The 25,597-nt window shown below is 38.1% G+C and overlaps 1 non-coding gene across 1 annotated transcript; it reads left to right on the forward strand.

Annotated features, from left to right (window-relative positions):
* The first annotated feature begins 10,201 nt into the window (after positions 1-10,201).
* LOC141589396 (small nucleolar RNA R71) lies at positions 10,202-10,308 on the forward strand. Its single transcript, XR_012520337.1, has one exon. It is a non-coding gene; the product is annotated as a small nucleolar RNA R71 (small nucleolar RNA).
* The last annotated feature ends 15,289 nt before the right edge of the window (positions 10,309-25,597 follow it).

Raw genomic sequence — 25,597 nt, forward strand, 5'->3', positions numbered from 1 at the left:
TTGATGTTTTCTTTACCAGGTTAAGTTAAGAATGAGGTAGAGTATGATATGAAATAGAGTTGAATATGTTTTCGTTGTTGTCATGGTATAGTGATATTCTGTTGATGGGACACGGTTGTGAGAGGTTGTTACAGTAATTTTGATCTTGTTCTAGATAAGGCTTTAGTGGGCATGGTAATGGCAAGTGATTCGTAGAACATGTGTAGTAATGATCTGATATATGCAGGTGGTTCACAATCCCTTGTTGAGACAGTGAGTGTAGGGCGTTGAGTAATTAGTGTCGTGTTAAGTTATGTATGAGGCTTGCGGTAATAAAAGAAAGGAACTTGAGGATCTAGTGTGAGTGTACGTAACAGGTGTGGATCGTGAGTTATGCTTTTGGTGGTAAGAGTTTTATGTAGTTTATATAGAGAGGTGTGTCATGTTGCGGTAATAGGGAACAAGTGAAGTTTTGGGTTAAATTAAGGATTTTGTGGTATAGGTTAGGTGGTGTGACGAGAGAAGTGAAGTATGAGAGTTGTTTAAGTAAGTGAGCCTTGGGTAGGTGCATGGCGAGTGTTTAGATTATAGGTGGTTATCTTTGACATGCGACGGTGATGAGGATTATGAAAAGATATGTCTAGGATTTAGTATTAGTGAGTTACGAGGACGTAACATTTATCTTAAGAGGAGTAGGAGGCGATAAAAGAGAGTTTCATGGTGGTGCATGTTGTAATATAATTGGAAGTAGAGTGTTAGCGTAGTGTAAAGGAAGGATTTGTTTTGTGGATAATACTTATAAAAGGTCATGGCCGTGCTTGTAGTAGTGTGATGCTTCAGAGTGTGGGAATATTTTATATAGTGTTGACAGTTGAAGGATGATGTTATGAGTCTGAGTAAACTTCGAGGACGAAGTTCCTTTTAAGGGTGGTAGAATGTAACATTCCGTTTGATGTCTAGGAGTGTCTTGATTTTGGATTTGATAGTGGGTGATATTATGGAGCTAGCAGTGTTAGTGGATGGTGGTTGGTTATGTATGAAGTTGGATACGATATCGTGAGTCATGTTAAGGAAGTAAACATAGTTGGTGGAGTGGGTGTTAAGAGTTCATGTTTTATGTTTGGTCGAGTTGTTGAGTTCTTAGTTATGTTGTTGTGTCTGGGTCGACTTAGTATGGTTGTTTTTAGAGTATGGGTTGAACTTCGGGGACGAAGTTCTTTTTAAGGAGGGAAGACTGTAATACTCCGTATTTATGAGTCTTGGGGTACTCTATCGAGTAGGCCTTACTCTGTCGAGTAAGGGAGTTTTGCGAAATAAAATAGTTTCTGACCTGTTGGGTACTCGATCGAGTAGTGGGGCACTCGATCGAGTAAGGGGTACTCGATCGAGTACCTTGGGTACTCGATCGAGTGTCCGGTTTTTACGGGGAGTTTTCTCGGGTTTTGTTAATTATGCGATTAAGGTATTTAAACATAGTCGTCATTGTTTTAAATCACTTTTACAAAACCTAAAACCCTGTTTAAGAGAGAAAGCAACCAGTTCATCTTCCTAATCGCATTCTTAGCAATTCCCGGAGTTCAGACGGTCGGTTCTTGTCGTTATTCGTATCGTTGAGTTCTTTGCGTCGAGGGTAAGCTTTTAATATAATTTTTATAGTGTTTTGTTAAGTTTGGTTAAACCCTAATTTAGAGATTGGGGGTTTTGTGTGTAGTATGTGATGTGTAGTCTCTATGTGTTATATGATAGGAGGAGGGTTCGTAGAAGAGGCTTTTTGATACAGGTGTAGATACCGTACGCTTGTTGTGCTTTCGGGTAGGATTTCCTACTCGGTATTAGTCCCATAATGGGATATTGGTGATGTGCTGTAGTTAGTTGTTTGATATGATGATTGTATTGTGTTTGTGGTTGTGATTGTTGTTGATGGTTCTCGAGATGCGTTCTCGGCTGAGTGGGGTCACTTGCGGGAGTGACTTCACGCCCTAGTTTCGCCCTTCGTGGAACCCGCCACGGAAGGGATGTGCACATTAATGGGACAGGGTTATCGCTCGGTATGATGAGCGGGGCTTAGGTGGGAACGGTGCGGTCCCCATTTGGCGGTGGTCCGGTGGACGGTCGGTATTGAGATGATGGGGATTGGTTGGTGGTGTGTGTGTGTGTGTGACAGTTCAAATTTGTCTGTTTATCTTATTGTTGATGTATATTGAGTTGTGTGATTAATCGACCCCGTTTAAATGTTTTAAAACTGTGGTGATCCATTCGGGGTGGTGAGCATTGCTTGACAGGTATATCTTGGATACGCGTGGGATCTAGTTGGGGATGGAGTCATCACATATCGTAGTCTTTAGTCTTCATTTGTGTTTGTTAGGACAGTTCCTTTCAGTTGGTTTATAGTTTGAGAACAGTTGTATTTTGCTTCAGTTGGTTTTGTAATGTAATCACTTAAACTTATTTAATTAAGTATGTTTCTTCATTGCCTTATGATTATCATGCCTCGGGTAACCGAGATGGTGACATCCTTATACCTGAGTGGTCCTGGTAAGGCACTTGGAGTATGGGGGTGTTACATTATTACACTTACGTAGGTTTCTCGCCATAACCAAACTTGTAAGTATGAGGGTGTAAAAATCCTTGTTTTATCATGTCGTTACATGTTTTATGACTATAACATGCTAAATCATGCATAACACGATCCAAAACATGGGATAAACGAGCCAAATCTGAGTTTTGGCCTAAGGCAGAAGCCCCTTGTTCTGCACAGAGGCACGTGCCTCAATGGGGTGCCTAGGCCAGAACTCAACCGTGTTTGTTTTCGTCTTTCCCCTTTAATCCATTTTCATATTTGTAATCGGTTTTACCATTTCAAATATTTTCAATCCCTTTTTTATTCTATTTCTTTTTACAAGTTTTTAACCATAAAACATTTTTCATCCTTGGTTCCTAATACCATGACAGTTTAATCCGTGTTTCGGTAATAATATTTGGTTAATAACATTTAAAAAGTATTTTAAAGCTTTTTATTTCATTTCTTTACATTTTCAACACAGACATATTAGTCACCAACACGAAGTCATCTTTGGTTCAACATACCATGTCGGATTTTAACCCGGGTACGATGATGAGTACCGACTAATCATATTCAAATGAACTTAAAACAATTAGTTCATGATCATTCTCAAAACTATCCATGTCAAGTCGAACCCGACACCGAGTATCATCAAAATAATGATGATTATTCAAGTCCCGTTCTTCAAATCAACACAAATGCGGTCTAAACGAATCGGGTCAAGTACCCATTTTCCAATACGTTTTATAAACGTTTTTCAAAAGGTCAAAACACGGCATATAATCGTTGGTTGACCCGCGCCTAAACAGGCCTCCTTCTTTCTTATTTCCAAAACCAGGGGAGGCCCCCTTACACTGCCGGCCTGCTCGCGCCTCATATGGCCGTCTCGCACAGGGCCTGTTTCCCTTCCAGCTTTAGTCTAGGACGATCCCGACTCCGGTTAGCCCGGATATAGGACGGATCAGATGACTATTTGCTCATTCAAAAATCATATTTGCAAAATGCTTTACTAAGACAAATGGATCACGTTATGCACCATAAATCTAACACGGTAAATGGATGTTTAATTTCCGTCTTGCATACAAATCAACCATAAAACCAACTTGACATCTTATACTTGATACTTGGATTAAATCAACCGACGTAGAAAGCTCTCACATGTTAGGTTTAAATTATTGGATGCGCATTCATGCATTTAAACCGTTTTATCAACTTTTGCATTCAGCCAACCAAGATCGGTCAGTAGAGGCCGCTACCGTGGGCGGGATTGGGTGTTTGATTAATGGGTTTCCCAATTGATACCTGTCGAAGTAAGTATCAAAAATAATATTTATAAAACCAAACTATTACTAGCAAGCGGTAGTAAGGGTCGATCCGCAGGGAGGTAGGGAGATAATAGTTGCTTTCAATTTTAGTCTAAGGGTAACAGTTGTGGGGGTTTGGATTGATTAAAAACTAAACTAAATGCAAATAAAAATAAATAAGACAATAAAAATACGCAATAAAATTAAAGATGTGAACAAATAATGAAAAGGAGCTAGGATGATCGGGTCACTATAGCTACGATGGCACATAATCCTAGGTAACTTCGAAATACGGTCGCGAAGGATGGGGAAAACAAGTCCTCTCGGCCCATGTTTAAATAGTAGCTACCTCTCGGCCTATGCTACTAATCCCTAAGTCTCATTAATACTAACTCTCGTTCTTGATTAATGATTCCTAATGCAAACTAAATCACGTTATCTCTCGATCTTAGCAATTTAGTCGTTTTAATTCGTTAATTATTGTCCATTCCTATCTCTCGATCTACGAGATGATTAAAGTTAAGCATCTATCAAGTCTCCTCTCGGTCTCATTGAAAGATAAAGCACTTAACGAAACAAACAAAGCAAAACCAGACGCGTAATCAGTCGATCGACCATGGGTACCGGTCGATCGACCATACCGTGTATCGAAATCGCCTATAATTTATGCCATCTACGCTATAGCTCCCTTACATCCTAGCAACGACGATTTAGCTACTCATACTTGTGATAAAAACAGCAATAAAACCAACAATTAAAGTATTCGAAATCATACTTAAATTATCTAAACAAACGATTAACATAAAATGATAATTTGGTTTCGGGAGATCTAACCTAGCAATTCTATACTACGAACGAAAGCAATAAAAACGGAATATAATAACAGAAGAATACCGTATAGAACAGGAAGGAAAGATCAAAACCGAATGCAAGAGTAAACTTTATTGACGGAAATAATCTAAACTAATGAATGTTGAATTGTATCTAAGAACTGAATGATAAGAACTGGATGGTTATTCTGAAAACTAAGGTTCTCTTATATAGGAATAATCCTGCGTAACCTTTATTCCTAAACCTAATCACAATGGGCTTTGGAATTCTCGATCTTTTAACTTGCGCATCAGCTCGTGGGGTGGTCGATCGACCACTTGTACCAGTCGATCGACCAAGAGTCTTTGTCTGAATTGCGTTCGACGATTCTGCGGCCGCGCACCGATCTTAAAACAGCTGCCATTTCTTCGTTACTTGGTCAAATCAGGCGTTCTACACAGCGTTGGAAAGCTAAGAGGATAAGCTTTCACCTCTAATTGGAATCACTTGATTATCAGCTCTAGAACTCGAGATATAGCCATCTGAAGCAGGCTGCAATATCGTGAAGCATTCTGACGGTCTATAGACCATGTAGGTCAGTCTATAGACCATTGTAGCTAACAATCCGCTTCTAAAACTCTTGCAAATATGTCTTTCAGGCCTTGAAATGCGCACCAAGTTCATCTCTCGAGTCACTATACCATGTCAAATGCAATGCTAAGTACTCGGGGACGGATTTGGCTCTTTTCCCGCTGGATTCTTCACATTTCTGCAATATTATACAAAAACACGAAAGTAAACGGAAATAGGGAAAATAGTAGCATAAACTACATAATTGAGCTCTGAAATGCGTGTAAAATAGGGTGTAAAACATCATATAAATGACACGCATCACCAATACATACCTTCACCTCTTACTCGGAAACTTTGGATAGTGGACGACCTTATCCAGGGCGTACGAGAGTCATTCTAGAGATAGGATGCTAAAGAGGGACGATTCCTTATCTTTAGTACCTATGTCAAACCCTACTTTGTGCTTCGTTTGACCGAGGTATAAAGTGGATTTGAACGGGTTCCAAGCATCCCACAAATGCTTGGTGGCGACTCCGAACATCTCTAATCGTTTCGAGACCCTTACCGAGATGAAACCGACCGATCTAAAACGATCCGGTCGAAAGCATTTTTACGCCGTCGAGTGTGGCTTTCAAAAGACCGATGTATGTCCACAGATCGGCTGGGCTTGTAGGTGGGCCATGTCCACACATGCTTAGTCCAATACTTGGTTTTATTTAGCTTAGTGAACTTGGTGTATAAAATGATAGGAAAAAGGCTCAAAATCTTAGATTCCTACAAAGACGTATCAAACACGACAATACACTTAGAACAGAAGATTAGCTCAAAAATATACTATTTAAAGTATGATAAACAATAGAAACCGAGATAAAATGAGGGGTAAAAATATATATAAAATGAACACATCAAACTCCCCCAAGCTAAACCCTTGCTTGTCCCCAAGCAAGAAACCAAATTCCATCAAATGCAATACCCAAAAAAAAGCTAAGCATAATGATTTAAAAACCCGAAACAACATGGGCAAGGAATAAAGCAAAACATGGATGAGATTTACACGACGGTGTAGCATAGAAAACTTTGAATGAACCTTTAAGCTCTTGCATGATCTTTTGACTTATGGACTCTCACGGGCCGCTCAAACTCTTTTATATGTGAAAAGACAATTTTGTGAATGAACACTCAACTATCCTCAACTTATAACAATGTGCCCGCAATCTAATATGGTAAACATGTCAAGACTATTAAGCAAAGACAATCAAATATGTAAACATGATAAAGAAGCCAAATGGGTAGGAAGAAGGCAAATAAACATGGGTAAGAAAGAGGAACAAAAGATTTATGGTAATGTGAAGCTAAGTCAAGCTAGCAACTACCAAAATGCAAGGATGCTCAATCCCAATTCTAACCTAATTTTTGCAATCCAAACCATAAGAAAATTCTTCAAAATATATGGATAATGCTTGAAAATTTCTCACATCTTTTCTTCTCCTATTTTTCTTTCTTTTCAATTCAAACTTCTTTTTTTTTTAATGCTTTTTTTTTCTTTCTTTTTTCTCATTCATTCTTATTTTTTCTTTCATTTCAAATCTTCAATTTTTCATTTTTCTTTTTCACTTTTTCTTTTTTCTTTCTTGAGCATTAAGACTAAGCTCACATGATTTCCAAACTTGAAACAAATCTCAATTGAGTACCCAAATAAAACAAAACAAAACAAAGCTACTAGCTCAACAAAGGTAGACAATTTCAATGATGTAGCTAGGGATAAATTTTGTGAAGGGGTCAAAAAGGCTAAATTTATAATGTGAATGACTCTAAAATGCTATAACAAATGAATTCGTGCTTACCAAGGGATGACATGAGAATCATACTTATGCATTTTGATGAAACATACATTATAAGGAGACACCTACACTCACCTAAGAGAGACCGGATATGGATGCATCGGTCAAAAGGAGGCTCTACCTTACCATTTTGTAGCTTGCCACAAGTCAAGATCAAGCCTATTCGGTTCATTCTCCATCTCCCACCTACTATGTCAAGACATCCCCATGTAGCTAATATCCCATCATGAAAGAATAAATTATTAGAAACAAGCCATTATTAGGAAAAGCAAAGAGGAAAGTAGGCTACAAGCAAGCACAAAGCAAAAATTTCTCTCAAAAATTTTCAAATTTTCTACACTACATGCAAACTACACTATATGAAAATGCAATCTCTCCCCAAGCTAAATATCATATTGTCCTCAATGTGCCAACAATTCAAATTACCCAATCAAACCATAAAAATGGCTCAAAGCACAAAACAAGAAGGACTAGAGATTATGTTTAATGGGTTGCAAGACCTAAACTAAAACGCAAAGCAAATAAAAACTTACTCGACTTGCTAGCCTTCCCCCAAGCTAGCATGAATTCGGGGGAAATATTGTTTCGTTGTAATTTAGGTGAAGAGAGTGAGAAAATATGATAGAAGGAAGGAGGAGAGATACCGTCGGGTTTCTGTAAAGTGATAGATTTTTTTTTACCCGTCCAAATAACACGCAGGGAAGTAGAAAACCACGACCCCGATCGGGGCCACCAACCCCGATCGGGGTTGACTGCCTCTTCGCATTTTTGACTTGCTTCCTTATTTCTTTTAATTTCGTCCCGTATTTCGAAAACCGCATCCCCGAACAGGGTTCTTGCATGGGGAAGCGTGTCATAGTCTTTTCCTTCTTCATTTTCACCTAAAAATCACAAAAAAAAACATCGTCAAGTCGAGCATTTTATTTCTAATCTACGAAAAATAATAAATTGCAGAAAATAAAAACAAAAACAAATAAAAAGCTTAGGTTGACTCCCAAGAAGCGTTGGTTTAACGTCCCGCACGACAGTAAGAAGCTATTTGATCAAATTTCATCATTGCGCTTGCCACCAACCAAGCTCCATTTCATAGCTATCTTTGCATTCCGCAACCATTTGAAATTGTTCAAATAAAATTTCTTTTTATTTTTGGCACTTTTAGCAATAGTGCCCTTAGCATCGCCACCTATAAAATAAACAACACCAATATCATCCTCCAACGGATCCATTAGTAAGGAAACAAGTGTAGTAGAGGCATGAGAAGAGTCCACAGTGCTAAATAAATAACAAGACTCTTGTAACATTGAGCTTCTAACAGTGTTGTTTTTGCTAAAGGAAACCCGGTCATCACCCACTTCCAACGTCAACCTCCCATTTTTCACATCAATTAGTGCACCCGCGGTGCGTAAAAATGGCCTACCCAATATAATTGGGGTTTGTAAGTCCTCGGTCATATCAAGTATGAGGAAGTCAACGGGTATGAAAAACTTGCCAACTTTGACGGGTACATCTTCTAAGACACCTAAGGGTCGCTCTAAAGAATGGTCCACCATTTGCAATGTGATACTTGTGCATTTTAAAGCACCCATGTTAAGTTTTTCACAAACGGAATAGGGCATAATACTTACACTAGCACCTAGGTCGCAAAGGGTCTTATCAATGGTATATGTGCCTATAGTGTAAGGAATAGAATAGCTACCGGGGTCCTTAAGTTTTGGGGGAGACTTATTTTGTAAGAGTGCACTACACTCTTCGGTGAAAGCAATGGTCTCAACCTCATTGAAGGATCACTTCTTTGAGAGAATCTCCTTCATAAACTTTGAATAAGAAGGGACTTGGGTAAGCAGTTCCATAAACGGATGGTGACTTGTAAATTCTTACACATTTTCATGAATTTACCGAGCTTACCTTCTTCCTTGTGCTTTGCTAGACGATGAAGAAATGGTACTTGAACAACTTCCTTGGGAGGAGCATCCTCCACATCTTTCACTTTCTCTTTCTCATTGGGAACACTCACCTTCTTTGAAACGACATCACTCTCCTTAGCATTAGGAGAGACTTCTTCAACAACCACCTCGTCACTTCCTTTGGGCATAGGGGACTCAACATTCTTGGCATCAAGCTTGCTCTTCCTTTTTAGCATCAACAATCGATGAGGAAATGGCACACGATCCTTAACAAGAGACTTTTCACTAGCCTTCTTTTTATCATTTCCCCCAAGCTTGGCCTTTTTAACAACCAGCTCATCATCCAAAGTCATGGATGACCCATCATAGCTTGTACCACTTCTCAAGGAGATAGAATTAACGCTCTCGTGTGGTTGCTCACCTTGGGGAGGTAGTTGACCGTTCTTCCTTTGAGAGTTAAAAGCGGCTAATTGAGCCACTTATTGTTCCAACATCTTAACCGCGGCACTATGAGCTTGATCATTCTTTTAAATTTGAGCCAATAATTCCCTTTGTATTTGTACTATCAAGCCCTCAAGCTTACCTATTCCTTGATTGTTTTGTTGGCCATTTTGTGGTGGATTTTGTTGGTAATTGATTTGTGGGGGCCTTTGTTGATTTTGATAACCCGGTGGAGGAATATACTTTTGTTGTTGAGGAACATAGGTATTTTGTTGTAGTGGGGGTTGTGGGTTAAGCACATTGTTGCTAGTGTAAGACAAGTTCGGATGGAATTTTGTATTCGAGTTATAAGTGTTGGAAAATGTACCCGGTGGATATGAACTTTGTCTAAAAGCTTGAAAAGCATTTACCTCTTCAATAAGGGCTCGACAATGAGCGGCATAATGATCCGCACCTCCGCAACCATCACAAATAACTATTTGGCTTGCTGAAGACACGGCATTGAGTTGTTGAACGGAATCTCTAGCATCTCTTTCCGCCAATTGTTGTTGGAGCAAGGCAATTTGAGCTAGCAATACGGAGTTGTTGGAGGATTCTTCTTTACCTTTGGATGGCACAACTCGGGAATTGACATATTGTGCATCATGGACCGCCATATATTCGATCGTGGCATGAGCAAGGTCGGTGTCAATTTGATCAAACCGCCCATTGTTGGCGGAATCAAGAATCCTTCGGGACTCGGCACAACATCCATTGTAGAATATTATTGCTAGAAACCAATCATCTAGCCCATAATGTGGGCATTGTCTTTGAAGCTCTTTGTACCTCTCCCAAGCCTCATATAAGCTCTCAAGAGCTTGTTGACGGAATCCGGTGATTTGGCTCTCAAAGTTTGAGTTTTCTCCGGTGGAAAAAACTTTTGATAGAAAGCAAAAGCCAAAGTCTCCCAATTAGTGATTCCCATGGCGGTGCGGTCAAGGCTATTGATCCAAAGCTTGGCCTTATCCTTCAAAGAGAAAGGGAAAAGTATTTCCCTTATTTGAGCTTGAGTGACTCCCGTTTGACGGATCATGGAGCAATAATCACAGAAAATTTGCACATGCAAATTGGGATCCTCCAAAGGACTTCCCCCAAATTGTTTTCTCTCCACAAGGCTAATGAAAGCCGGTTTGATCTCGAAGTCCGGCGCGGTGACTTGAGTGGTTGTGATACCGGCTGGAAGCATGGCCGCGGTGGGCTTTGAGTGATCGGAAAGTTTCACCATCTTTTTGGTAGTAGATGGTGTGGTGGTGGTGGTGATGGAGATGATGAACTTGAAACCCCCTCCTCTTCAAGGGCTTCTAGATCGTCTAAATAAGACTTTATAGCACTTTCGGCTTGTACGAGAGAAGAGGCCTCTTTCACTTCCTTCCAAAAACGTTGTCTTCTTCTAAAGGTTTTCTCGGGATCGGAATCCGGTAAAAGCAATTCTCCACTATGAGAAGACTTGGGCATAAGACAACAATTTCTAGAGAAATGATAAGTAACGGTCTCAAGGAACAAGTGTTCCTCAAGACAAAAGAAAACAAGATAAAAATCGACAACTCAAAACGCAATAAAACTGTTTTCCCGGCAATAGCGCCAAAATTTGATAGGCTTGTCGTGTACCTATGCAAAGATAATTACCTTAAACAACAAGTTAATGTATCAATAGGGGTTGAACACAAGGAAACGGGAATTACGTTGTGATATGCTATGGAAAGATTCTTATCAAGGTCGATTTCGTTTTGGTTTGGTTTGTTTGTTTGATGACTAATAAAAACTATGGTGTGAATTATATGATTAAAATGGAGTCTAAAGGGTTTGGGTCACACATGCAAAGGTAAAACATATGATCATGATAAATTCGGTACTAATAACATTGTCAATTGTTTAGGCTTAGAGATACCCACCTTACGGCATTAGTATCAACCATAGACCGGGTCCTATAGAAACTCTCGTCCATGACTAGGTCTTCCTACTACACATGCTTAGCCTAATTCAATTCCGTGCCTCTCGACTTTAGAACGAATGAACAAACTTAATCTACGATTACGGCCGATAACCAAAGATTAAACGTGACAATGCAAACATGTGATAGAAACAATTGAACAATATTATTATCAACCTATTTAAACATGTTATATATTTGATTTTGCATGGCTCCCCTAGCCTTTAGACTGGGAAATTTAGCTACTCGTGTTGGAATATAAATTGCAAACTATATTATAAGAAATGCTAGGCATGATTATGTGATTTAAATAAATTAGGTGATATAACATGTGAAAGAAATAAAACTAGAATAATATAAATAAAATACTTAATTATAAACTATGTATTAACTAAATAAAATTGTAAAATTATAAACTAAAAATAAAAATACCTTAAAAGAGATAAACTTGTATGGAAGAAACAAATAATAACCAAATGCTTGAAGTTTATTAAGAACCAAATGTTGATGACTACAAGATTAACTTATAATGAAATTAGAGAATTGTATTGCTTAAGGCTATATATAAAAATGAGATGTAAAAATTGGATACCCTAAGCTATGAAGTGCCTCTCCTATTTATAGGAGAGGGAAAAGAAACGTAAGCGGCCAAGAAGCAGCCAACTCCGATCGGGGTTGCCAGCCCCGATCGCGGCCGTAGTCATCCGGGTATTTTCCACTTAATTCCTCACTTAATTGTTGAGGAATCCAAAGAACGTGATTAATGACCCTTAATGCACCCGGGTAAATGCTTCATTGATCATCTTTAGAGCTTCAAAAAAGTATCCTATACATGTTGGAATCTTATGCTTTTCACCTTGACTTGGACTTGAACATTAAGCTTTGACTTTGATTGTTGGCAACATTTACATTACACATATTGATCCATCAATTTCTCCATGCAATACCCATTCCAATACTCCATGCATAGTCCAATACTTGGTTTTATTTAGCTTAGTGAACTTAGTGTATAAAATGATAGGAAAAAGTCTCAAAATGCTTAGATTCCTACAAAGACGTATCAAACACAACAATACACCTAGAACACAAGATTAGCTCAAAAATATACTATCTAAAGTATGATAAACAATAGAAACCGAGCTAAAATGAGGGGTAAAAATATATATAAAATGAACACATCAATGTTTATGTTTTGTACGTAAATATTCACGATTATGTTTTATACGTACATAAATATTAATGAATAATTAAAACAAAAATAATTCATTAACTTTTATATAATGCATGTAGCAACTAGCAAACAAATTTAAGAAAATTGAAATTGAAATGCGATTTAACTTATGGCCTTTAATTAATAAAGTCAATATTACTAAACATACACTCAATATCACTAAAGATATATGTGCTTCCATTACTTATTGTCATTATACATCTTAAGTATATTAAACTTGATAATAAATTACCTACTAAAAATTGCAATTATATTTATTAAATATTTGAATTACATTAAATCGGATACAAAGCTTTTTTCACCAATCCTTGAAAAGAAATTTTGAAAAGACTTTTGATTAGTATAAAAAAAAGTAAAAAAAAAAGTGTTACATAATAGTTTGAGTTAAAATGAGAATGGTTCATTTTGAGTTTTTACAAGTGAATTATATATATTTTTTTTTTTAAAAAAATAGCTATTTTATCCATCAAATAATATCAAAGTTATATAATTTTTTTTTAAATTTAAAATACTAAAATTAATATATTTCTTTGTAAACATCAACTTATTAATGACGTATCGGATCGAGTAGGTCGGGTTGGATATGATTTCTACTCTAAAATAACGAATCATTTTACGTTTGTGTCGAGTTATGAGTCAAGGTTTACGGTTTTTGACCTTGGAAATAATAGGTGAGGTTAATTCAGGTCAAGTCAAATTTTAATAGGTCTACATGATGAACTTAAGAAATGTAAACACTGTACAAATATAAGTAATTAATCAGTTTATTTAGACTCAAATATAAATGATTTGGGTTGGGTCAAACTCAAAACTTGGGAATTCTATAACATGAGGCAAATTTGTAATATGAGTTATATGACGGGGACGGGTTACAATCAATAAACAAGTTAAGTAAGTCATGAGCTTTTATTTTGCCATTTTATTTTTACTGTAAAAACAAAATCCTATTTTTAAATATGGAAGCTATTTTTATGAAAAAATAATTTCCTATTAATACTTTAATAGTAGTTTTGACTTACACTATGTTTTATATAAAGATAAACTTATATTTAACCGGTCAGATATAGTCATATAGTGGATCAGATTTCAATTTAAGTTAATGGGTTATTTCGAGTCAATCGACATATCAAGCTTCATGAGTCAAAACCCAGGAAAAAATAGATTCAGTTGGGTTAAATATAAATCAAGAAATAAGACGAATCATAGCGGGTTTTGCATTCAAGTAACAAGACAAAGGAGAAATGAAATGTGTCAAATCATCTTTGACTTTTATTTGTAACCAAAGTCAAGGCACAATACGACTCACTGACATTTCAAAATCACCATCTCATCACCATCACCTTTATACTTTGTTATAATTTTGTATCTTTTTTAATTAGGGTTTATACTAAGACTGATTAAGGGTTTAATTGGTGTGGGATGGTACGAGTATTGGTTTACTTGGATGTCACCGGTGACATAGGCGGGCGTCGTCGACAATAAGGATGCCAAAGGGTCGTCGTTTGACGAGGATGGCGAGCTAATGCAGGTGGCCGTCGATGGAGGTGGTGTTTGTGGTTACCGGATAGTAGTAGTAGTAGTAGTAGTAGTAGTAGTAGTAGTAGTAGTAGTAGTAGTAGTAGTAGTAGTAGTAGTAGTAGTAGTAACTAGTACGTATTATAGTAATGGGTTGGAGAATTATAAAATTAAGTACTTCTTTAATGTTTGAAGCATTTTATGAAATTAGCTAGGACGATTTTACTAGAGGCTAGAGAACTAAATTACTTTCCATAATAATGTCAGTTTAATCTACGACGGCCAAAAAGATTATTCTCGACAACTTGCAGAGACAGTATGTTTAGGCACTGATGGGTTGATGTCGTCGGGTCACATCCAATCAAACACATTTATAAAACTCAACATACAACTAGTTAGTGGTAAGTCGAGGTCGATCCATGGGACGGTGTGCTTTGGGTTCTAAGTCTATCTATCTCAATTTATGCTAGTGTCACAATTTGTTTGGGTTTGTAGTTGTGTCTAGACTAACGCAAACAATAAGGTAAAGCAAACAATAAAAGAGGGATGTAAACAAATGATAAAAAGTACTAGAATATCATGCGGTCATAGGGGATTCATGGTGTTGATCATACAAACATGTTTACAATTATATGCAAGCAATTAGTGTTGTGGAGGAACCGAGTTGGTTTATGTCTTACGGTTCATAGGAAGAGTTGGGTCCCGGAGCCGGATCGATTAGATTGTACAACACCTACAAGTCGACTTACTTTCCTCCTATTCAACTTCTATGCATGGTCTAACAAGACTCGAGTTGGTTTATATCTTACGAGTCAAGTTGAGTAGATAAGAGATGATAAAAATGCAAGGATTCATAGGCTTAACATTTCATCAATCGTAACATGTGCATAAAGTTGACATCACAACAAGCAAGCAATTTAATCATGTGAACATATTAGATTAAGCATGAATCAATCCCCATGTTTGTTTCCCTTAATTACCCACTAATCCTAGCTAAGTAACTACTCACTCATCATCATGGGAAACATGTCAATAATGGTGTCAATCATCACAACAAGTATAAACATGATAATAGAATGAAGAAATGAACAATAAAGATTAAAGAGTGAAGGAATTATACCAAACTTGATGTGATCCAAATAATAAAGCAAAGAATAATAGAAGAACTTGATGATTGATGGAAGGTTGTCAATCTCCCAATAATAACCCAATAATCTTCAATTACCTAATAATAAACTTGAATAATAAATTTGAACAATAATTAAAGAGAGATTAATGTGTAATTTGTGGAAAGATTAAAGAGTAATCTATTCTAATCTACTCCTAATCTAATCTAAAGAAGGATTTTTCTAGCTAAAAAGATGTGTAAAAAGGGCCCCCCTTTGATTATTACAAATGGGGTATTTATAGTGGAAATTAGGTGGATGCATTAGGGTTAACTAAGGGCTAAACTAGTAATTACACTTTTGAGATTTGAGCAGGGAGAAGCCGGTATTTTTCGAAGGAAGGGCGTCTTTCACGGAGCTTGAAGAACACGAAAATTGCTGTAAAGGAATTCGTGGGTATTGGAGTCGGGACGGGCGGATTCTGACTGGGGAAAACGGGCGGATTCCGTTGAATCCGGGCGGATTCTGAAAATGCAATCCGGGCGGATTTGGGAGAAGACGGGCATATTCTCTTTCAGTGAATTTTCTTGTTTTTCCCAGCCAGAAGACGGGCGGATTGGGGACAATCCCGGCGGATTGTAGGGAAGACGGGCGTCTTCTTCTCGGGACGCGCGGATTCCCGAACAGCTTCTTTGTTTGACCTCGGATTGTAAAACGGACGTCATTTTCTCATCCGGACCCCTATTGGAGTGATTCAAAAGCCTAGATCACTTGTTTTTTCGACGCCGTTCCAACTAGCATACTTTCAGAGCCAAAGGAGCAGCCCTTGATTTGCGTTCCGAGCAATTTTCTTCATGAATGGCTTCCTTGCTTTTCCTCCTTGCTTTAAACCTTATGACCTTTCTATATACTCTTTATTCTTACATCATTGGTCATCATTCTTGCCTCATCTTCATACTAGTCCATCTAATATCATCAATAAGCTTCCAAATATGCACGAAAGACGGGAATTTCCGCCTTATTATCTCCTTTTCTACAAAACATATGAAATGCGATAGAAAAGCAAATTGGAAGGTTTTGACGGATAAAATGACCATAGAATGTTATAATAGTATGCAAAATAGGCTCAATTAGGGGACTAAATGTGCGCAAATAATGTTCACATCAAATATCCCCAAACCGAACCTTTACTCGTCCCGAGTAAAGAGGTGACTAAAACTAGACCTTTATTTAAACTAACCTAATAACATAACCGATATGAGACAATTAGCGGGTCTCACTCCGCCCCTTCAACTCACAACAAGACAACCATGAGGTAGGATGCCTTCTTGCAAGGCAAGGTGGGTCTTGCCAAAATGGCGACACATCCAATCATTAAGCACACAAAATCAAGTAATGGATGCATCTACAAAAGAATAGCCACTTTCCTCATCTAAGTGGCGGAAATTATCTACAAGGGAAGCAATTCAAGGGTACACACTCCATCATAGATACAATTTCTTCAAACTACTAAGCATAGAAGGATACCAATAAATCACCTCCAAGTTGTGTCAAGTTAGGGTACCTTTGTCCTCAATCGTTAAATGCTTTTGTCAAGAGTAGACTCTCTATGGCGTTAGAAACACTGGAGGATCGCGGAATTCCCCCTCTTGCCTAGACAAGAAGAAGGGTCGTCCCCTCTCTACCATGCACAAAAATGGATAAGATGGAAAAGGGATCGATAGTATTTGAGTTTCATTTTGGGAGTTTGCTTTCATTGTTGTTTTTCCCCTCAATTTCTTGTGGCATATAACATTTGAGAACACTTTCTTTTTGTCATTTCTTTTTGATTTTTGGCATTTCAACACTTGACAACTTTCAACTTTTCTTTGCATTTCTTTTTGAACATTTTCAAAGTCACCCCATATGTAGGGAGGGTGCCTTATTTTTGAAGCTTTAGGAGTCTATTTTTGCTCCTCTTTTCTATTGATGCATTTTGCAAACTTTCTTTCACTTTTCATTTCATTGAACTCAAATTGATTTCTTTTTGTGCCTATTCCCTTTGATGACAAAATGTGTGGTAGAACATGGATGAATGATGGATGGATGCATAGTTTCAAGGGTCACCTTGGAATAAACGGTAGCCAATGAGTTATCACACCACAAGGTACTCTTGACTAGGCCTTAATCCATGGGTCAAAAGATACTAGCATGACACATCCTAGGGTGTTTTACAAGTATTATAACAAGCAAAGTCTTAAGAAGAAAAAGCATCTACTATGGCCTATATACACTAGTCAAGCTTCCCAAGTAGACGGTTTCGCAAAAAATTTTCTAACATGCAAACTACATGCCATGATGCAACTAACATATATACATCCTAATGCAAATGATTCTACCAACTAATATGCCATATAAACTAAATGCAAGTCCTAAGTTCACATTGTTTTTACCGCATCAATCAAAATAAAGCCACATAGTCATTAACATAAAGAGGAAAAAGGAGATTGGAAAGATCATACCATGCGGTCTTCAATATCCTCATGTCTCGGATGTGGCGTAGTCAATCAATGTGAAAAAGGATGAACAAACACAATATATACAAAACAATATATACAAGTCTACACTACAAAGGAAATGAACTTGTTTTTGGTTTTTCAATTTTTCAAATTTTTATGGTTTTTGTTTTTATGAAATTAAAAGACATATTTTTGTGATTTTTCGAAATTTTTCAATTTTTATGCATTTTTGGAATATAAATTCTCATCCCCCACTTTATTTTGAATATTGTCCTCAATGTACATGTAGGAGTAGGAATGAAAAAGAAATACATGTTTTTGGATTTTTGATTTTTTTTTTAAATAAAGTACAAATGCAATGATATGGTATGAATGAATGCATGCTCTAACTAAATGCAATTCTATATGACATATATAACAAATGAATGCAATCTACATTACACTAAATTATGCATGTTTTCTATTAAACTATGGTTACCTAAGATCAAACCTCCCCAAACCGATTTAAACACTATTTCTAGTGTAGAAATGAATAGGTTTGGCCATTAGTGACAATGCATGAATTCTAGTCTACATGCAATTATCTATATGAATTATATTACAATGCAACTATACTATGAACTAACTAATGTAAATGCAATATGAAATATAATACAAATGCAAGCTAAATGTATATGTATATAACTAAATGCAAGTGGAAATGTAATGCAAAGTGAAAGGAAAGGGTATCTTACAAATGGTGGTTTGAGGTAGGACTCCACCAAACTCATTCATATTCCATTATCCATGGAGCTCAATGCTCTCAATAGTTGATCAAAGGTTTGTGAATGGTCCTCAAGTAAGCATGAATAAGTCTTGAACCATTGCCAAATAGAGTAGGGCCAATCCATGAGGGACCTCCCTTTGAACTCCTTCCCCTTCTCTTTTGCTTTGTGATGGTGGCCTTCCCGGCTCTTAAAACTAGCAAACTTGAGATTCTTGTCATGGGGGCTTTTCCGGTTGCTCCTATTTCTTCCAAAGTTGAAGATGCGAATGCTTGGACTAGTCAATTCTCCAAGGATAGAAGGCGAACTTTCATGGCATTGATGATGGGATGTCTTAGGATTTGGGATAGTGGATGCCAAATTTCCACATATAGACTCCTTCTTAACCTTTTCTTTGAGCTTCCCCACTAAGTAATTCTTGTATGATGATTTGACTTTCGTGAGAAGGTCCATAATGTCATCTCCAACTATCATGGGCTCCATAGTGGGTGCAAAAAGGTTCTCATGAAGGCATTCCCCCTCTTCATCGAAGCAATCTTCAAACTTCTCAAGGATGGGTTCCTCAAGAAAGCTAATCCCATAACTCCCTTCATCATTTGAGTCCATATTTCCCTCATCATCTTCTTCCATAGATGCATCATCATCGCTTTTTCCATATGAATCATAAATAGGGGCTTCACTCTTCTTTACCAACTCATTCTCCAACACCTCAACATCTACTTCAAATGACACACCCTCATACTCACAAAGGCTAAGAGTATTTGGCTTACTCAACCTCATGTCTTCATCATCAAATACCACACTTTCATACTCACAAGAGCCCAAAGAGGTTGGCTCTTCCCACTTCTCATCAAAGGTAACTCCTTCAAACTCACATTCATGGTCAATGTCCAAGGAGTGGTGGGGGGTGGTTTCTTGGGATTCTCTCATTTGGGCAATTTGAATCTCCAACTCCTCACCTTGGGCAACAATGCCTTGAAAAACATTGTCCCTCTTTTGGCTCTCCTCTAGCATTTGTTTGAAGAAGTTTTGTTGATCTCCCATCATTTGGAGAATCACATTTTCAATGGGTTCATCTTCTTGTTGTGGGTAGGTGTGAAAGTGGTTGTATTGTGGCAATTGAAGTTCATTGTGAAATGGGATTGGGTGGGTGGTTGTTGTTGATATTGGGTGTGGTGATTTTGGTGGGAAAAATTGGGGTAGTGGTTAGGATTTTCGTTGTACAAATAATAAGGTAGGTTTGTGTTGACTTGCTCCTCAAACTCCCCATACCCATAGTCATACTCCAAAGATTCACCACATACTCCATATGTCAAGTTTTGGGTCATCATCATCGGTCAAGATAGAGATACAACTACAAACATGGAAACTACAAGAAAACGGTAAAAACGATCCTTGAGGAACAAGTTCCTCAAGGTGAAAGCACAATTAAAATAGACAAACAAGTAAGAACTTAATCACATAGCACCATCCCCGGCAACGGCGCCATTTTGATCCGGACGTGATGTCGTCGGGTCACATCCAATCAAACACATTTATAAAACTCAACATACAACTAGTTAGTGGTAAATCGAGGTCGATCCATGGGACGGTGTGCTTTGGGTTCTAAGTCTATCTATCTCAATTTATGCTAGTGTCACAATTTGTTTGGGTTTGTAGTTGTGTCTAGACTAACGCAAACAATAAGGTAAAGCAAACAATAAAAGAGGGATGTAAACAAATGATAAAAAGTACTAGGATATCATGCGGTCATAGGGGATTCATGGTCTTGATCATACAAACATGTTTACAATTATATGCAAGCAATTAGTGTTGTGGAGGAACCGAGTTGGTTTATGTCTTACGGTTCATAGGAAGAGTTGGGTTCCGGAGCCGAATCGATTAGATTGTACAACACCTACAAGTCGACTTACTTTCCTCCTATTCAACTTCTATGCATGGTCTAACAAGACTCGAGTTGGTTTATATCTTACGAGTCAAGTTGAGTAGATAAGAGATGGTAAAAATGCAAGGATTCATAGGCTTAGCATTTCATCAATCATAACATGTGCATAAAGTTGACATCACAACAAGCAAGCAATTTAATCATGTGAACATATTAGATTAAGCATGAATAAATCCCCATGTTTGTTTCCCTTATTTACCCACTAATCCTAGCTAAGTAACTACTCACTCATCATCATGGGAAACATGTCAATAATGGTGTCAATCATCACAACAAGTATAAACATGATAATAGAATGAAGAAATGAACAGTAAAGATTAAAGAGTGAAGGAATTATACCAAACTTGAGGTGATCCAAATAATAAAGCAAAGAATAATAGAAGCACTTGATGATTGATGGAAGGTTGTCAATCTCCCAATAATAACCCAATAATCTTCAATTACCCAATAATAAACTTGAATAATAAACTTGAACAATAATTAAAGAGAGATTAATGTGTAATTTCTGGAAAGATTAAAGAGTAATCTATTCTAATCTACTCCTAATCTAATCTAAAGAAGGATTTTTCTAGCTAAAAAGATGTGTAAAAAGGGCCCCCCTTTGATTATTACAAATGGGGTATTTATAGTGGAAATTAGGTGGATGCATTAGGGTTAACTAAGGGCTAAACTAGTAATTACACTTTTGAGATTTGAGCAGGGAGAAGCCGGTATTTTTCGAAGGAAGGGCGTCTTTCACGGAGCTTGAAGAACACGAAAATTGCTGTAAAGGAATTCGTGGGTATTGGAGTCGGGACGGGCGGATTCTGACTGGGGAAAACGGGCGGATTCCGTTGAATCCGGGCGGATTCTGAAAATGCAATCCGGGCGGATTTGGGAGAAGACGGGCATATTCTCTTTCAGTGAATTTTCTTGTTTTTCCCAGCCAGAAGACGGGCGGATTGGGGACAATCCCGGCGGATTGTAGGGAAGACGGGCGTCTTCTTCTCGGGACGCGCGGATTCCCGAACAGCTTCTTTGTTTGACCTCGGATTGTAAAACGGACGTCATTTTCTCATCCGGACCCCTATTGGAGTGATTCAAAAGCCTAGATCACTTGTTTTTTTGACGCCGTTCCAACTAGCATACTTTCAGAGCCAAAGGAGCAGCCCTTGATTTGCGTTCCGAGCAATTTTCTTCATGAATGGCTTCCTTGCTTTTCCTCCTTGCTTTAAACCTTATGACCTTTCTATATACTCTTTATTCTTACATCATTGGTCATCATTCTTGCCTCCTCTTCATACTAGTCCATCTAATATCATCAATAAGCTTCCAAATATGCACGAAAGACGGGAATTTCCGCCTTATTATCTCCTTTTCTACAAAACATATGAAATGCGATAGAAAAGCAAATAGGAAGGTTTTGACGGATAAAATGGTCATAGAATGTTATAATAGTATGCAATATAGGCTCAATTAGGGGACTAAATGTGCGCAAATAATGTTCACATCAGGCACTGACTCACATTTCCTTTGAGTAACATTGGTGTGTAAAATTGAAGGATAATACACCGGAGAGAGACCGATAGGGATACTGGGATGGGTATATTGTCAGCAATATACTGAAATAAGTAAAATGTGTAATACGAAAATTAAACATCAATAAAATGTACAATAATACATCCACCCACCCCCCTCCCAGGCTCTACCATTAGCCCATCCAACTACCAACCCACCCATAGGCTCCACCGGGCCACCACAGACCAACCCCACCATTGGTCTTTGCCTTAATACACACGCTACCCTCTACGGGCCACGGCTCACGTAACCCGCCATCCTCGCCTTCACGTCACCTTCTCGTCCCGCCCATGTTACCCTCGAACCCCACCCGCAAAAATACGTAAATTATAGAACAATAGCCAAAAATAAATCAAAAATAAAATAAACCGTTTTCTTTGTTTCCCTTACATGATGGTCATCGTAACGTACATGCCAATTAAGAGGCAGAAGAGTTTAAAATAACTCGATGAAAGATAAGTGAAGATTATTTTAGGGTTTATTGTATATGTTTTTTCTTGGGCGGGAAAAAGGTGAAGGAGAGAGCGCCACGTGTATAGGTAAGTGTATGGTGGTTCTTGTTTTATAGTTTTACTAATCTTAAACCCGTGCAATTTGCACGAGTTTGTTGTTTCAATTTTTTTTTATTCTCAAAATGACTAAAAACTGACACCCTCCATACTCATCACAAACTTTCCAGAATGATATATGCGAATATTGTTCATAACTTCAAAGTATGAAGCCACACAAATTCATACAAGTAAATAGAGTAATTAAAGGATCAGATTTGACCAAATGTGCCAAATCAACCACACATTATAAAAACCCTTTTTAATATTGTATGAATCAAGCTAGTAATTAAGGTATAAATCAAGAAATGAGACAAATCATGGCGGGTTTTGCATTCAAGTAACAAGATAAAGGAGAAATGAAATGTGCCAAATCAACTTTGACTTTTATTTGTAACCAAAGTCAAGGCACAATACGACTCACTGACATTTCTAAATCACCATCTCATCACCATTACCTTTATACTTTGTTATAATTTTATGTCTGTAATACTCCGTATTTATAGTCTTGGGGTATCTATCAGTAAGTAAGGGCAAGTTCGCAGAATATGCACTCGATCGAAGTACCTTGGGTACTCGATCGAGTGTCCAGGTTTATCTGGGGAGTTTTCTCGGGTTTTTTTAATTACGCGATTAAGGTATTTAAACCAATTCGTCTTTGTTCTAAATCACTTTTTACAAAACCTAAAACCTGTTTAAGAGAGAAAGCAACTTGTCTTCTTCCTAATCGCGTTCTTGACAATTCCTGAGTTCGGACGGTCGGTTTCATCGTAGTTCGTGTCGTTGGATTCCTTTGCGTCGAGGGTAAGCTTTTAATGTAATTTATATAATGATTTGTTAAGATTAGTGAAACCCTAATTTAGGAATTGGGGGTTTTATGAATAGTAATTGAATAGTAGTATCTATGTGTTGTATGGTAGGAGGAGAGTTCATAGAAGAGGCGTTTTGAGACATCTGTAGATACCGTCTGCGTGTTGTGCTTTCCAGGTAGGATTTCCTACTCGTTATTAGTCCCATAATGGGATATTGGTGATGTGTTGTAGTTAGTTGATTGATATGATGATTGTAATTGTGATTGTGATTGTGGTTGTGTTTGTTGATGGTTCTCGAGAAAATGAGTGGGGTCATAGGAGTGATCTCAGTTGCAATATCCGTGGAACCCGCTCACGAAGGGATGTGCACATTAATGAGGGGGTTATCGCTCGTACGATGAGCGGGGCAAGGTGGGGAATGGTCCCCCATCGGCGGTGGGTCCGGTGGACGATCGATGATTGAGATGGTTGGTTGGATGTGTGTGTGTGTGGCCATTGGTCTGTTTGTCTTATTGTTGTTATTTATATTGATTGATTGTTGATTAGGACCCGGTGTTGTTTTGTAAACTGCGGTGATCCATTCGGGGATGGTGAGCAGATATCGGGTATAGAGATGATCTTGGGAGGCCGGGATGGCCACGACATGACGATAGAGTCTTCCATTTGTAGTTTAGTTTTATTTATGTTTCGATTGAAAACGATTAGTTTGGAATAATGTATTGCACTTTCGATTTGGTTTCGAGGATTGTACTTATTCATTAAACCGCTTATAATAAATGTTGTTTCTGTTTTGTCTATTTGATTATCATGCCTCGGGCAACCGAGAATACCCGAGTGGTCCTGGTAAGGCACTCGGAGTATGGGGGTGTTACAAAATTAAACAATGAACTTAATGAACATAGAGAGAGTCAACTAAAAAGAACCCGGGGTAAAAGTTGTAGGAGCTAGTGCAAAGGCTTGGGAGACGTCCTAAAGTCGCAAGGGGTCGCCCTACAACTTTGAACCGGTCCACGGGGAAGTGTTTGTCGAATGTATGTGTGCTTGTCTAACTTGTGCAACAAAGTGATGAAATGTGTTGATTGTTTGGTGTTGAAGTAGGAGGTTGAGCATGTGAAGGAAAAGTAATGTATGGTTGGAATAACATGTTGAGTGTTTACAATGTGGCTTTCATAGCATGATGAATTGATTTTTTTTGCTGATAAGTAGAATAAATGCGTAGTATATAATTTATGATATCATGCGGTTTTTATAAAGTTTAGCATGTTAGTATATGACGTAACATGCGGGTAGCCTTTACGTATTAGTGATACTTGATCGAGTGAGACTAACTCGAAAGCGATTTTAAGTCCAGAATCGCGTTTTGGGGCACTCGATCGAGTAGCTAGGGGTACTCGATCGAGTAGGGGGTCACTCGATCGAGTAGCCTAGATACTCGATCGAGTGGGTTAGTGATCAGAAGGTCTGTTTGGTTCTGGAGTTTGGGTACTCGATCGAGTACATGGGGGCACTCGATCGAGTAGCCCGTTACTCGATCGAGTGGGTTTGGATACTCGATCGAGTAGGTCCTATGCACCCGCGTTATCGTGTTTTGAGGTTTAGTACGCGTGTTTATGTTTATCCCTTTCTTCTATAGCTTCAAGATGCCGCCCAAGAGAAATGCTTTGTACGCGAGAGCTGAGGTTATGACTACGGATGACATCGTTAAGATGTTGGAACACCGGGGACGCTCTTCAGAGACCCGAAGAGAGTGAATGAGGACAAGGATAAGAGTAAGGAGAAGGAGGTTGATCATGCTAAAGTCAGCCTCTATATTGCAAGGTTTAACCCGAAGGAGTACAAGGGAGTTGAGGAGCCTAACCATCTTGATAGTTGGCTGAGGGAGATGGAGAATATACTAGATTTAGTTATTTGTCCCGATGAGATGAGAGTGGATCAGTGCATTTTATCCGAGGGAGGCAAACTGGCAAGTGGTGGGATTCGGTGAAGGTGAGTGCTAAGGAGTTGTATACCAACCAAGGGTTACCTACTATACCTGGGAGGAAAGGTATGAGGAAGGAGTTTGTAGGAACATGTGAGGAGTAAGTTGAGGGAGGAGTTTGATAAGTTTAAGATGATCATTTGAGATAAAGGCAGCGGTTCAATGAGAAATCTAGATATGCCGAGGACATGGGTTTGAGTGATGAGAATCTGGCTTTGAGGTTTGAGAGCGGGCTAACCACGAAAATTATGGATAAGTT

Source organism: Silene latifolia, chromosome 6 (assembly GCF_048544455.1).
Source record: "Silene latifolia isolate original U9 population chromosome 6, ASM4854445v1, whole genome shotgun sequence".
Lineage (NCBI taxonomy): Eukaryota > Viridiplantae > Streptophyta > Magnoliopsida > Caryophyllales > Caryophyllaceae > Silene > Silene latifolia.